This window comes from Leopardus geoffroyi, chromosome B4 (assembly GCF_018350155.1).
Source record: "Leopardus geoffroyi isolate Oge1 chromosome B4, O.geoffroyi_Oge1_pat1.0, whole genome shotgun sequence".
NCBI lineage: Eukaryota > Metazoa > Chordata > Mammalia > Carnivora > Felidae > Leopardus > Leopardus geoffroyi.
In genome coordinates this window covers 54,483,024-54,493,124 of record NC_059341.1, presented here as the reverse complement: position 1 = coordinate 54,493,124, position 10,101 = coordinate 54,483,024, and the positions used below count along the sequence as shown (strand labels likewise).

The following is a 10,101-nucleotide window of genomic DNA, read 5'->3' as shown; positions in this document are numbered from 1 at the left end:
GTCAGAATTCATAAAACCACCTTTCTGGCTTTTCTCCTTTCTTAGTGATAGACCCTCGCTTGGCTGGTGCACCCATTTCTCCAAGTTTTTCTTATCAGACAGCCTGTTCCTCTCCTTCTTGCAGGTAGTTATAAAGGTCCTGCCCCTTCTTCCCTCTTACTCTCTTCATAGCGCCTCTGTGGGCACTAGGTAAAAGGAAAGGGAAGGATTGGACTGTAAATTTTTTGTCATCAGTGCAGCTAAATGGATGATACAGAATGAAGAGAAAGGGGGCCAAGGTGACATCCTACCTTGGCTAGCTGATTTTGGGGCTAAGGATTTTAAGAATGTGGGACCAAAATTTTTATTTTAAACTCTGATGATATTTCAAAAATGGTTCTGTAATTGCAGCAAGGTGCTCTAGTCTGTGAATCAGTGTGTCATACCTCATGCTCAAGCACCACCCAAATATCTGTGTGTGAATTATTGAACAATAAATTCATGCCCTGCTGTGTCTTAATTAGTACATGTCACTACATGACTTAGATCAACCCAAATGGGATTATGTCATGTTGTGTGTAAAAAAGGAAAATTTATTTGGTACTTTTTCTAGGAGGAAAGCAGGGTTGAGTTTTCTATGTAGTCCTTTGGTGTTAGTTTCTGTGATATTTGGGTGACAACAAGTTACATGTGACTTATTATTTTTGGTTGGTTAGTTGGTTAGTTGAACACCATTGTTCAGTAAATATTTATTGTTTATTTAGGCATGTTGGAGGGATAGCACATCTCAGAAGAAATACAAAGCAACAGATTTGAAGCCTGAGCTACAGACCTCGGCAGTCCCAACCCAATTCAACTTAACTCAGCATCACTGAATCCAGTCCAACACTCTTGGCTTCGTGGGGTTGTTATGGCTTCCTGATCCTTACAATTTTCTTCAATTTCAGCTAAAATGCTATATGTGACTCTTTGCAGATTTGGTCAAAAGCTGGTATGCAGACATACACTGGAGCAGGAAGTGCTTGAATTTCAATTTGACAAAAGTCTGAGCACTCTGGATTTAGTGGCCCTGGGTGTGGGCTGCACAGTGAGTGTAGGTTTGTATGTCCTGGCTGGTGAGGTGGCCAGCAATCAAGCAGGACCATCCACTATGATCTGTTTCTTGGTGGCTGGCCTATCTTCTGTGTTGGATGGGCTGTGCTATGCAGAGTTTGGTGCCCGAATTCCCCATTCTGGATCTGCGTATCTCTACAGCTATGTTACTATAGGTGAACTCTGGGCTTTCATCACTGGCTGGAACCTCATCCTCTCCTTTATTGCTGATGCAGTCATTGTGGTCCAGGCCTAGACATTAATTTTTGACAACCTGATTGGGAAGTGGATTTCTCAGACCCTGCATGAGAGCATGCCACAGCATGTTCCTCAGGTCCTTGCAGACAATGTAGGCTTCATTGCTATGGTCATTGTTTTGTTGCTGATAGAAATGAATGATCTGAATATTAATGAGTTCTTCATAGTTTAAAAGTGGTCACATTGGTGAAAATTTTGGTTCTTGGATTTTTCATCATCTCTGGCTTTATTAAGGGGGACCTGCACAACTGGAAGCTCACAGAAGAGGACTATGTAAAGGCTGGACTCAATGACACCTCTGGCTTGGGCCCTCTGGGCTCTGGAGGATTTGTGCCTTTTGGCTTCCAGGGGATTCTCCATGTATCAGCTACCTGTTTCTATGCATTTATAGGTTTCAGCATTATTGTTACCAGAATCAAGGAAACCCAGAATCCCCAACATTCCATCCCCACGGGCATTGTTATTTCACTCTTCACCAGTTTTTTTGGTGTATTTCGGTGTCTCTTCAGTGCTTACACTTTTGGTGCCTTACTACCAGCTTAAACCTGGGAGCACCTTGCCTGAGGCATTTCTATATATTGGCTGGGCCCCTGCCTACTATGTTGTAACTTTTGTATTTTTCTGTAGTATTATTGTCCGCTCCGGGGGCTTTATGTTCCCCATACATCGGGTAATATACATGATGGCACAGGATGGCCTCCTGTTCCCTGTCCTTGCAAAGATCCATACCAGCATATACACGACCATCATGGCCACAGTAATCTTTGTAATTATTGCAGCCATAGTGGCCTTCTTCTATGGTCACTGATTTTGTGGACCTCAGGTTAATTGGGTGCCTGATATCTTACTCCCTGGTAGCTTTTTGTGTTCTCATCATCAGGTATCAGCCTGAGGTGAAGAATGGGGGAAATGAAGCAGAAGTTCAGGAGGAGAATGGACCTGCAGAAGAGAAGTTGACTCTACAGGGACTACTTTTTCCAGGCAGCTCCACCCCCACTCCACTCTCTGGCCTGGTTGTCTATGTTTGCTCCTTACTGCTTGTTCTGCTTCTCATTCTTCTTTGCCTGGTGCTGGTCCAGGTGCCAATTCTGCTTTCTAGAGACCAAGTGTGGATTTCAGTGGTTGTTGTTCTCCTGGTGCTCATCACGGGACCACTGGGGTCATCTGGAGACAGCCACAGAGCTCCAGTCCCCTTCACTTTAAGGTCCCTGCTCTGCCTCTGCTCCCACTACTGAGCATTTTTGTGAATGTTTACCTTATGATGCAGATGACAGCTGGCACCTGGGCCCGATTTGGTGTCTGGATTCTGATTGGGCTTGCTATCTACTTCAGCTATGGGATCCAACAAAGTGTGGTCATTTAACTACACTTTAGTTAGAGCCAAAATTGTATAACTTGAACTCAGTAGTGCTAGTGCACATTAGGCTTGGCATCATCACACCTGAATGCAGTCTGGTCCCCTTGCATAATAGTGGAGAGTACTCTCTAACTCATGGAAAGCTAGGCCTATCATGGGATATTGACGTGAGAACACTAGTAGAGCTCTGTATTTATGATGGAGTAAAGGATGTGTCTTTTTACTCTTTCTCCTTATTTTTTTTTTACTTGTCTACTTTGCAGTTGTTTATATAGGTGTTTATTAGTTTTTAAAAATTATGTTTAAAAGAAACTTGAATAACTATTTTCCTTTCTTTGGTTAAATATCCAGTGGTTGGTCGGCAGGGGGTGTGGGGGAGGATGTGGCTGGGTCAGTCAGTAGAGCATGCAACTCTTGATCTCAGTGTAATGCTTCTGAGCCCCAGGTTGCCTATAGAGATTACTTAAGAAAATATCTAGTAGCAGAATTACTGGTAGGTCTTTTTTAAATTTTTTGAGGAACCTCGATACTATTTTCCACAATGGCTGTACCAATTGACATTCCCACCAACAGTGCAGGAGGTTCCCTTTTTTCTTTTTTTTTTTAATTTTTTTTTCAACGTCTATTTATTTTGGGGACAGAGAGAGACAGAGCATGAACGGGGGAGGGGCAGAGAGAGAGGGAGACACAGAATCGGAAACAGGCTCCAGGCTTTGAGCCATCAGCCCAGAGCCTGACGCGGGGCTCGAACTCACGGACCGCGAGATCGTGACCTGGCTGAAGTCGGACGCTTAACCGACTGCGCCACCCAGGCACCCCTAAAGGGAATTAAGAGTATACTTATTTTGATGAGCACTTAGAAATGAGTGGAATTGCTGAATCATTATATTCTACACCTGACTGTAATATAACAACACTGTGTGTTAATTATAATTCAATTCAAAAAATAAACTAGAAACACATCAAAAAAAGATGAAATATAACCCCTACCCTTAAGAAGCTTATATTCTAACTAATGCAAGTGGTAAAGCATAGCTGTAACACAAAATAGAAAGTGTTGGTCATAATTGATTACAAATAAAGTGTCCTGGAAATTCATAGTGAAGGATGATCATTTGTGGCTGGCTCAATGGTGAGGGTTGATTAGTGAAGTCAGACAAGACTTTGTAGAGGAATGGAAATTGATTTAGCTCTCTTCAGGGATGGAGAAAACCAACAAAAACATGGAAGGGGCTGAGCTGAGCATATTTACTGCTGTCTCTTCAACTCAGTAATCAAAGTCACAGTGAGAGATGGTGGGTGGAGAGAGGGCAGGATGCTCAGTGCTCAGTGATGCTGGAACTTCAGTGGGTGCTACCTCATCTGGAGAGCTTGTGAAAACACAGATTGCTCAGCCCCACCCACAGCATTTGGAATTCAGTAGGTCTGGATGGAACCCAGAACTTGTACTTTTAACAAGTTCCCAGGTGATGCTGATGCTGCTGGAACAGGGACCACATAGAAAACCAAAGCTCCAGCTGAAACTCCTCCATATGTAAAAATGAAGTGAGAGAAACAAAAGTGCTCTTTGAACACTTACCTTCGCTTAATGAAACATTTATATTAAAATACCATGGTTAATCCTTTCACAGTGGATAAATCAGTCAATCATTTCAGAATGTATATTAAATTAAACCAAAAACTACATGTTGATTATCTCACAATTTTGTGTGTCATTATATGTCAATAAACCTGAAATAAAAAAATAAGATCCCACAGTTATCTGTGCCTCTTTATTTTCTTTATTTTTTCTTGATTGTATATCTTATGTAAGGAGTGTATCTTCTTTACTTCCCCAGAGCACCCAGCTGGGCACCAGACACGTAATGAGCACTTAACAAATTCATGTTATTCATACTTCTTTCATACTGAAAATTCTCCTTTCTTTTGCTAGCACTGTGCTACTCCATTAAAACTATCTTCTGGGAGATTTCTTTGACAAACGGCCTTTCTTTCCATCCAGAACGATATCTAGAACTGTATCTAGATCTGTATCTAGTTTTGCCTTTGTGTGGCTATTCCTGAGTTCTGGTGACTGTTCTGTCTGTTCCATTACAGTGGATTCTTGCCCAGGGCAAGGAATAGGATCTCCCCCTTCCTCTAGACCCAACAATAAGAACAGTGTTGCTTATTCAAAGAGCAATGGAAAATGCAGCCCTTGGTCAGGAGAATGACCTCCTCTGGTTCTGGTCTACCTACTACCATAGGATTTGGCAGGGAGGCCAAAGTACGGAAATTGACAGAAGGCCCAATGTAATCTACCTGACTTTGGGGAATCACTGAAGAGGAGATGGACTCCAGCATGCGCACAATAGGCACTTTTTTTTTTGCTTTATTAATTTTTTTTCATACTGCACAGAATTTTTCTTATTTTAACTTGTTTTATTTTTTATTTTTTAAATGTTTTGTTTTGTTTTTAGGTTATTTTAACTTTTTTTTTTTTAATTTACATCCAAATTAGGTATCATATAATGCAACAATGACTTCAGGAGTAGATTCCTTAATTTCCCTTACCCATTTATCCAATCCCCCCTCCCACAACCCCTCTAGTAACCCTCAGTTTGTTCTCCACACTTATGAGTCTCTTCTGTTTTGTCCCCCTCCTGTTTTAATATTATTTTGCTTCCCTTCCCTTATGTTCATCTGTTCTGTGTCCTCAAGTCCTCATATGAGTGAAGTCATATGATATTTGTCTTTCTCTGACTAATTTCGCTTAGCATAATACCCTCCAGTTCCATCCACGTAATAGCTAATGGCAAGATTTCATTCGTTTTGATTGCCAAGTAATACTCCATTGAATATATATACCACATCTTCTTGGTCCATTCATCCGTTGATGGACATTTGGGCTCCTTCCATACTTTGGCTATTGTTGATAGTGCTGCTATAAACATGGAGGTGCATGTGTCCCTTTGAAACAGCACACCTGTATCCCATGGATAAATGCCTAGTAGTGCAATTGCTAGGTCGTAAGGTAGTTCTATTTTTAATTTTTTGAGGAACCTCCATACTGTTTTCCAGAGTGGCTGCACCAGCTTGCATTTCCACCAACAATGCAAAAGAGATCCTCTTTCTCCGCATCCTCACCAACATCTGTTGTTGCCTGTGTTGTTAACGTTAGCCATTCTGACAGGTGTAAGGTGATATCTCATTGTGGTTTTGATTTGTATTTCCCTGATGATGAGTGATGTTGAGCATTTTTTCATATGACAGTTGGCCATCTGGATGTCTTCTTTGGAGAACGGTCTATTCATGTCTTTTGCTGATTTCTTCACTGGATTATTTGTTTTTTGGGTATTGAGTTTGATCAGTTATTTATAGATTTTGAATACTAACCCTTTATCTGATATGTCATTTGCAAATATCTTCTCCCATTCTGTCGGCTGCCTTTTAGTTTTGCTGATTGTTTCCTTCGCTGTGCAGAAGCTTTTTATTTTGATGAGGTCTCAATAGTTCATTTTTCCTTTTGTTTCTCTTGCCTCCAGAGACGTCCTGAGTAAGAAGTTGCTATGGCCAAGATCAACGAGGTTTTTTCCTGCTTTCTCCTTGAGGATTTTGAGGGCTCCCTGTCTTACATTGAGGTCTTTCATCCATTTTGAGTTTATTTTTGTGTATGGTGTAAGAAAACGGTCCAGGTTCATTCTTCATGTCGCTGTCCAGTTTTCCCAGCACCACTTGCTGAAGAGACTGGCTTTATTCCATTGGATATTCTTTCCTGCTTTGTCAAAGTTTAGTTGGCCATACGTTTGTGAGTCCATTTCTGGGTTCCCTATTCTGTTCCATTGAGCTGTCTGTTCTTGTGCCAGTACCATACTGTCTTAATGATTAAAGCTTTGTAGTATAGCTTGAAATCTGGGATTGTGATGTCTCCTGCTTTGGTTTCTTTTTCAAGATCGCTTTGGCTATTCGGGGTTTTTTTCTGGTTCCATACAAATTTTAGGATTATTTGTTCTAGCTCTGTGAAGAATGCTGGTGTTATTTTGATAGGGATTGCACTGAATATGTAGATTGCGTTGGGTACTATTGACATTTTAACAATATTTTTTCTTCCTATCCAGGAGCATGGAATCTGTTTACATTTTTTTGTGTCTTCTTCCATTTCTTTCATAAGCTTTCTATAGTTTTCAGTGTATAGATTTTTCACCTCTTTGGTTAGATTTATTCCTAGGCATTTTATGATTTTTGGTGCAATTGTAAACGGGATCAATTCTTTGATTTCTCTTCTGTTGCTTCATTGTTGGTGTATAGGAAGGCAACCGATTTCTGTGCATTGATTTTATATCCTGCAACTCTGCTGAATTCATGAATTAGTTCTGGAAGTTTTTTGGTGGAATCTTTAGGGTTTTCCATAAGGAGTATCATGTCATCTACGAAGTGAAAGTTTGACCTCCTCCTGACCAATTTGGATGCCTTTTATTTATCTGTGTTGTCTGATTGCAGAGGCTAAGACTTCCAATATTATGTTGAAGAACAGTGGCAAGAGTGGACATCCCTGTCTTGTTCCTGACTTTAGGAGGAAAGCTCTCAGTTTTTCCCCATTGAGGATGATATTAGCATTGGGTCATGCACATATGGCTTTTATGATCTCAAGGTATGCTCCTTCTATCCTTAATTCTTGAGGTTTTTATCAAGAAAGGATGCTATTTTGTCAAATTCTTTCTCCGCATCTATTGAAAGTATCATATGGTTCTTGTCCTTCCTTTTATTGATGTGATGAATCACGTTAATTCTTTTTGTGGATATTGAACCAGCCCTGCATCCCAGGTATAAATCCCACTTGGTCGTGGTGAATAATTTTTTTAAAGTCTTGTTGGATCCGGTTGGCTAATATCCTGTAGAGGATTTTTGCATCCATGCTCATCAGGGAAATTGGTCTATAGTTCTCCTTTTTAGTGGGGTCTCTGTCTAGTTTTGGAATCAAGGTAATGCTGGCTTCATAAAAAGACTTTGGAAGTTTTCCTTCCATTTCTATTTTTTGGAACACCTTCAAGAGACTAGGTGTTAACTCTTCCTTAAATGTTTGGTAGGATTCCCCTGGAAAGCCATCTAGCCCTGGACTCTTGTTTTTTGGAAGATTTTTTATTACTAATTCAATGTCCTTACTGGTTATGGGTCTGTTCAAATTTTCTATTTCTTCCTGTTTCAGTTTTGGTAGTGTATATGTTTCTATGAATTTGTCCATTTCTTCCAGATTGACCATTTTATTGTCATATAATGCTCATAATATTCTCTTATGATTGTTTTTATTTCTGCTGTGTTGGTTGTGATCTCTCCTCTTTCCTTCCTGATCTTATATATTTGGGTCCTTTTCTTTTTCTTTTTGGACAAACTGGCTAGTGGCTTATCAATTTTGTGAATTCTTTCAAGGAACAAGCTTCTGATTTCATTGATTTCTTCTACTGTTTTGTTTTTGGTTTTGGTTTTGATAGCATTAATTTCTGCTCTAAGCTTTATTATTTCCTGTCTTCTGCTGGTTTTTGGTGTTATTTGCTGTTATTTTTCCATCTCCTTAAGGTGTAAGGTTAGGTGGTTTATCTGAGATCTTTCTTCCTTCTTTGGAAAGGCCTGGATTGCTATATACTTTCCTTTTATGACTGCCTTTGCTGCATCCCAGAGATTTTGGGTTGTGGTGTTATCATTTTCATTGGCTTCCATGAAATTTTTCATTTCCTCTTTAATTTCTTGGTTAGTCCATTCATTCTTTAGTAGGATATTCTTAAGTCTCCAAGTATTTGTTACTTTTCCAAACTTTTTCTTGTGGTTGATTTCGAGTTCCATAGCATTGTGATATGAAAATATGCATGGTATGCTCTCAATTGCTTTGTACTTCCTAGGGTAATTTGTGTCCCAGTATATGGTCTATTCTGGAGAACCTTTCATGTGCACTGGAGAAGAATGTATATTCTGTTGCTTTAGGACGAAATGTTCTAAATATATCTGTTAAGTCCATCTGGTCCAGTGTGTCATTCAAAGCCATTGTTTCCTTGCTGATTTTTTGATTACATGATCTGTCCATTGATGTTACTGGGGTGTTGAAATCTCCTACTATTATGGTATTACAATTGATGAGTCTTTATGTTTGTGTTTAATTGACATATATTTGGGTGATCCACATTTGGCACATAAATGTTTACAATTGTTAGGTCTTCTTGGTGGATAGACCACTTGATTATGACATAATTCCCTTTTGTATCTCTTGATACAGTCTTTATTTTAAATTCTAGATTCCTGATATAAGTATGGCTACTCTGGCTTTCTTTTGTTGACTATTAGCATGATAGATGGTTCTCCATCCCCTTACTTTCAATCTGAAGGTGTCTTTAGGTCTGAAGTGGATCTCTTGTAAACAGCACATAGATGGATCTTTCTTTCTTATCCATTCTGTTACCCTATGTGTTTTGATTGGAGCATTGAGTCCACTGATGTTTAGAGGGAGTATTAAAATATATGAATTTATTGCCATTATGATGCTTGTAGAGTTGCAGTTTCTGGTGGTGGTCTCTGGTCCTTTCTAATCTTTGTTATATATATATATATATATATATATATATATATATATATATATATATATTGATATACATCAATTGATATATTTTTTTTTTCATTTTTTCCCCTCAGTGAGTCCCCCTTAAAATTTCTTTCAGGAATTTGATTTAGTGGTTTACTGGTCACAAACTCCTTTAATTTTTGTTTGTCTGGGAAACTTTTTATCTCTCCTTCTATTTTGAATGACAGCCTTGCTGGATAAAGAATTCTTGGCTGCATATTTTTATGATTCAGACACTGAATATATCCTGCCACTCCTTTCTGGACTGCCAAGATTCTGTGCATAGGTCTGCTGCAAACCTGATCGGTCTTCCCTTATAGGTTAACGACTCTTTTTCCCTTGCTGCTTTCATTATTCTCTCCTTGCCTGAGTATTTTTTGAATTTGACTATGATATGCCTCTTTGAAGGTCGGTTTTTGTTGAATCTAATGGGGGTCCTCTGTGATTCATGGTTTTTTATGTCTGTGTCTTTCCCCAGGTTAGGAAAGTTTTCTGCTATGATTTGCTCACATAACCTTTCTACCCCTATTTCTCTCTCTTCCTCTTTCTGGGACCCCTATGATTCTGATGTTATTCCTTTTTAATGAGTCACTGATTTCTCTAATTCTTAAATCATGCTGTTTTGCCGTAATCTCCCTCTTTTTTTCTGCTTCATTATTCTCTATAAGTTTGTCCTCTATATCACTGATTCTCTGTTCTGCTTCATCCATCCTTGCTGCCGCTGTATCCATCTGTGATTGCAGCTCAGTTATAGCATTTTTCATTTCATCCTGACTAGCTTTTACTTCTTTTATCTCTGCAGAAAGGGATTCTAATCTATTTTTGACTC

The 10,101-nt window shown here is 39.3% G+C and overlaps 1 pseudogene; it reads left to right on the top strand.

Annotated features, from left to right (window-relative positions):
• Nucleotides 1–931: 931 nt before the first annotated feature.
• Nucleotides 932–2,692, top strand: LOC123591800 (annotated as a pseudogene).
• The last annotated feature ends 7,409 nt before the right edge of the window (nt 2,693–10,101 follow it).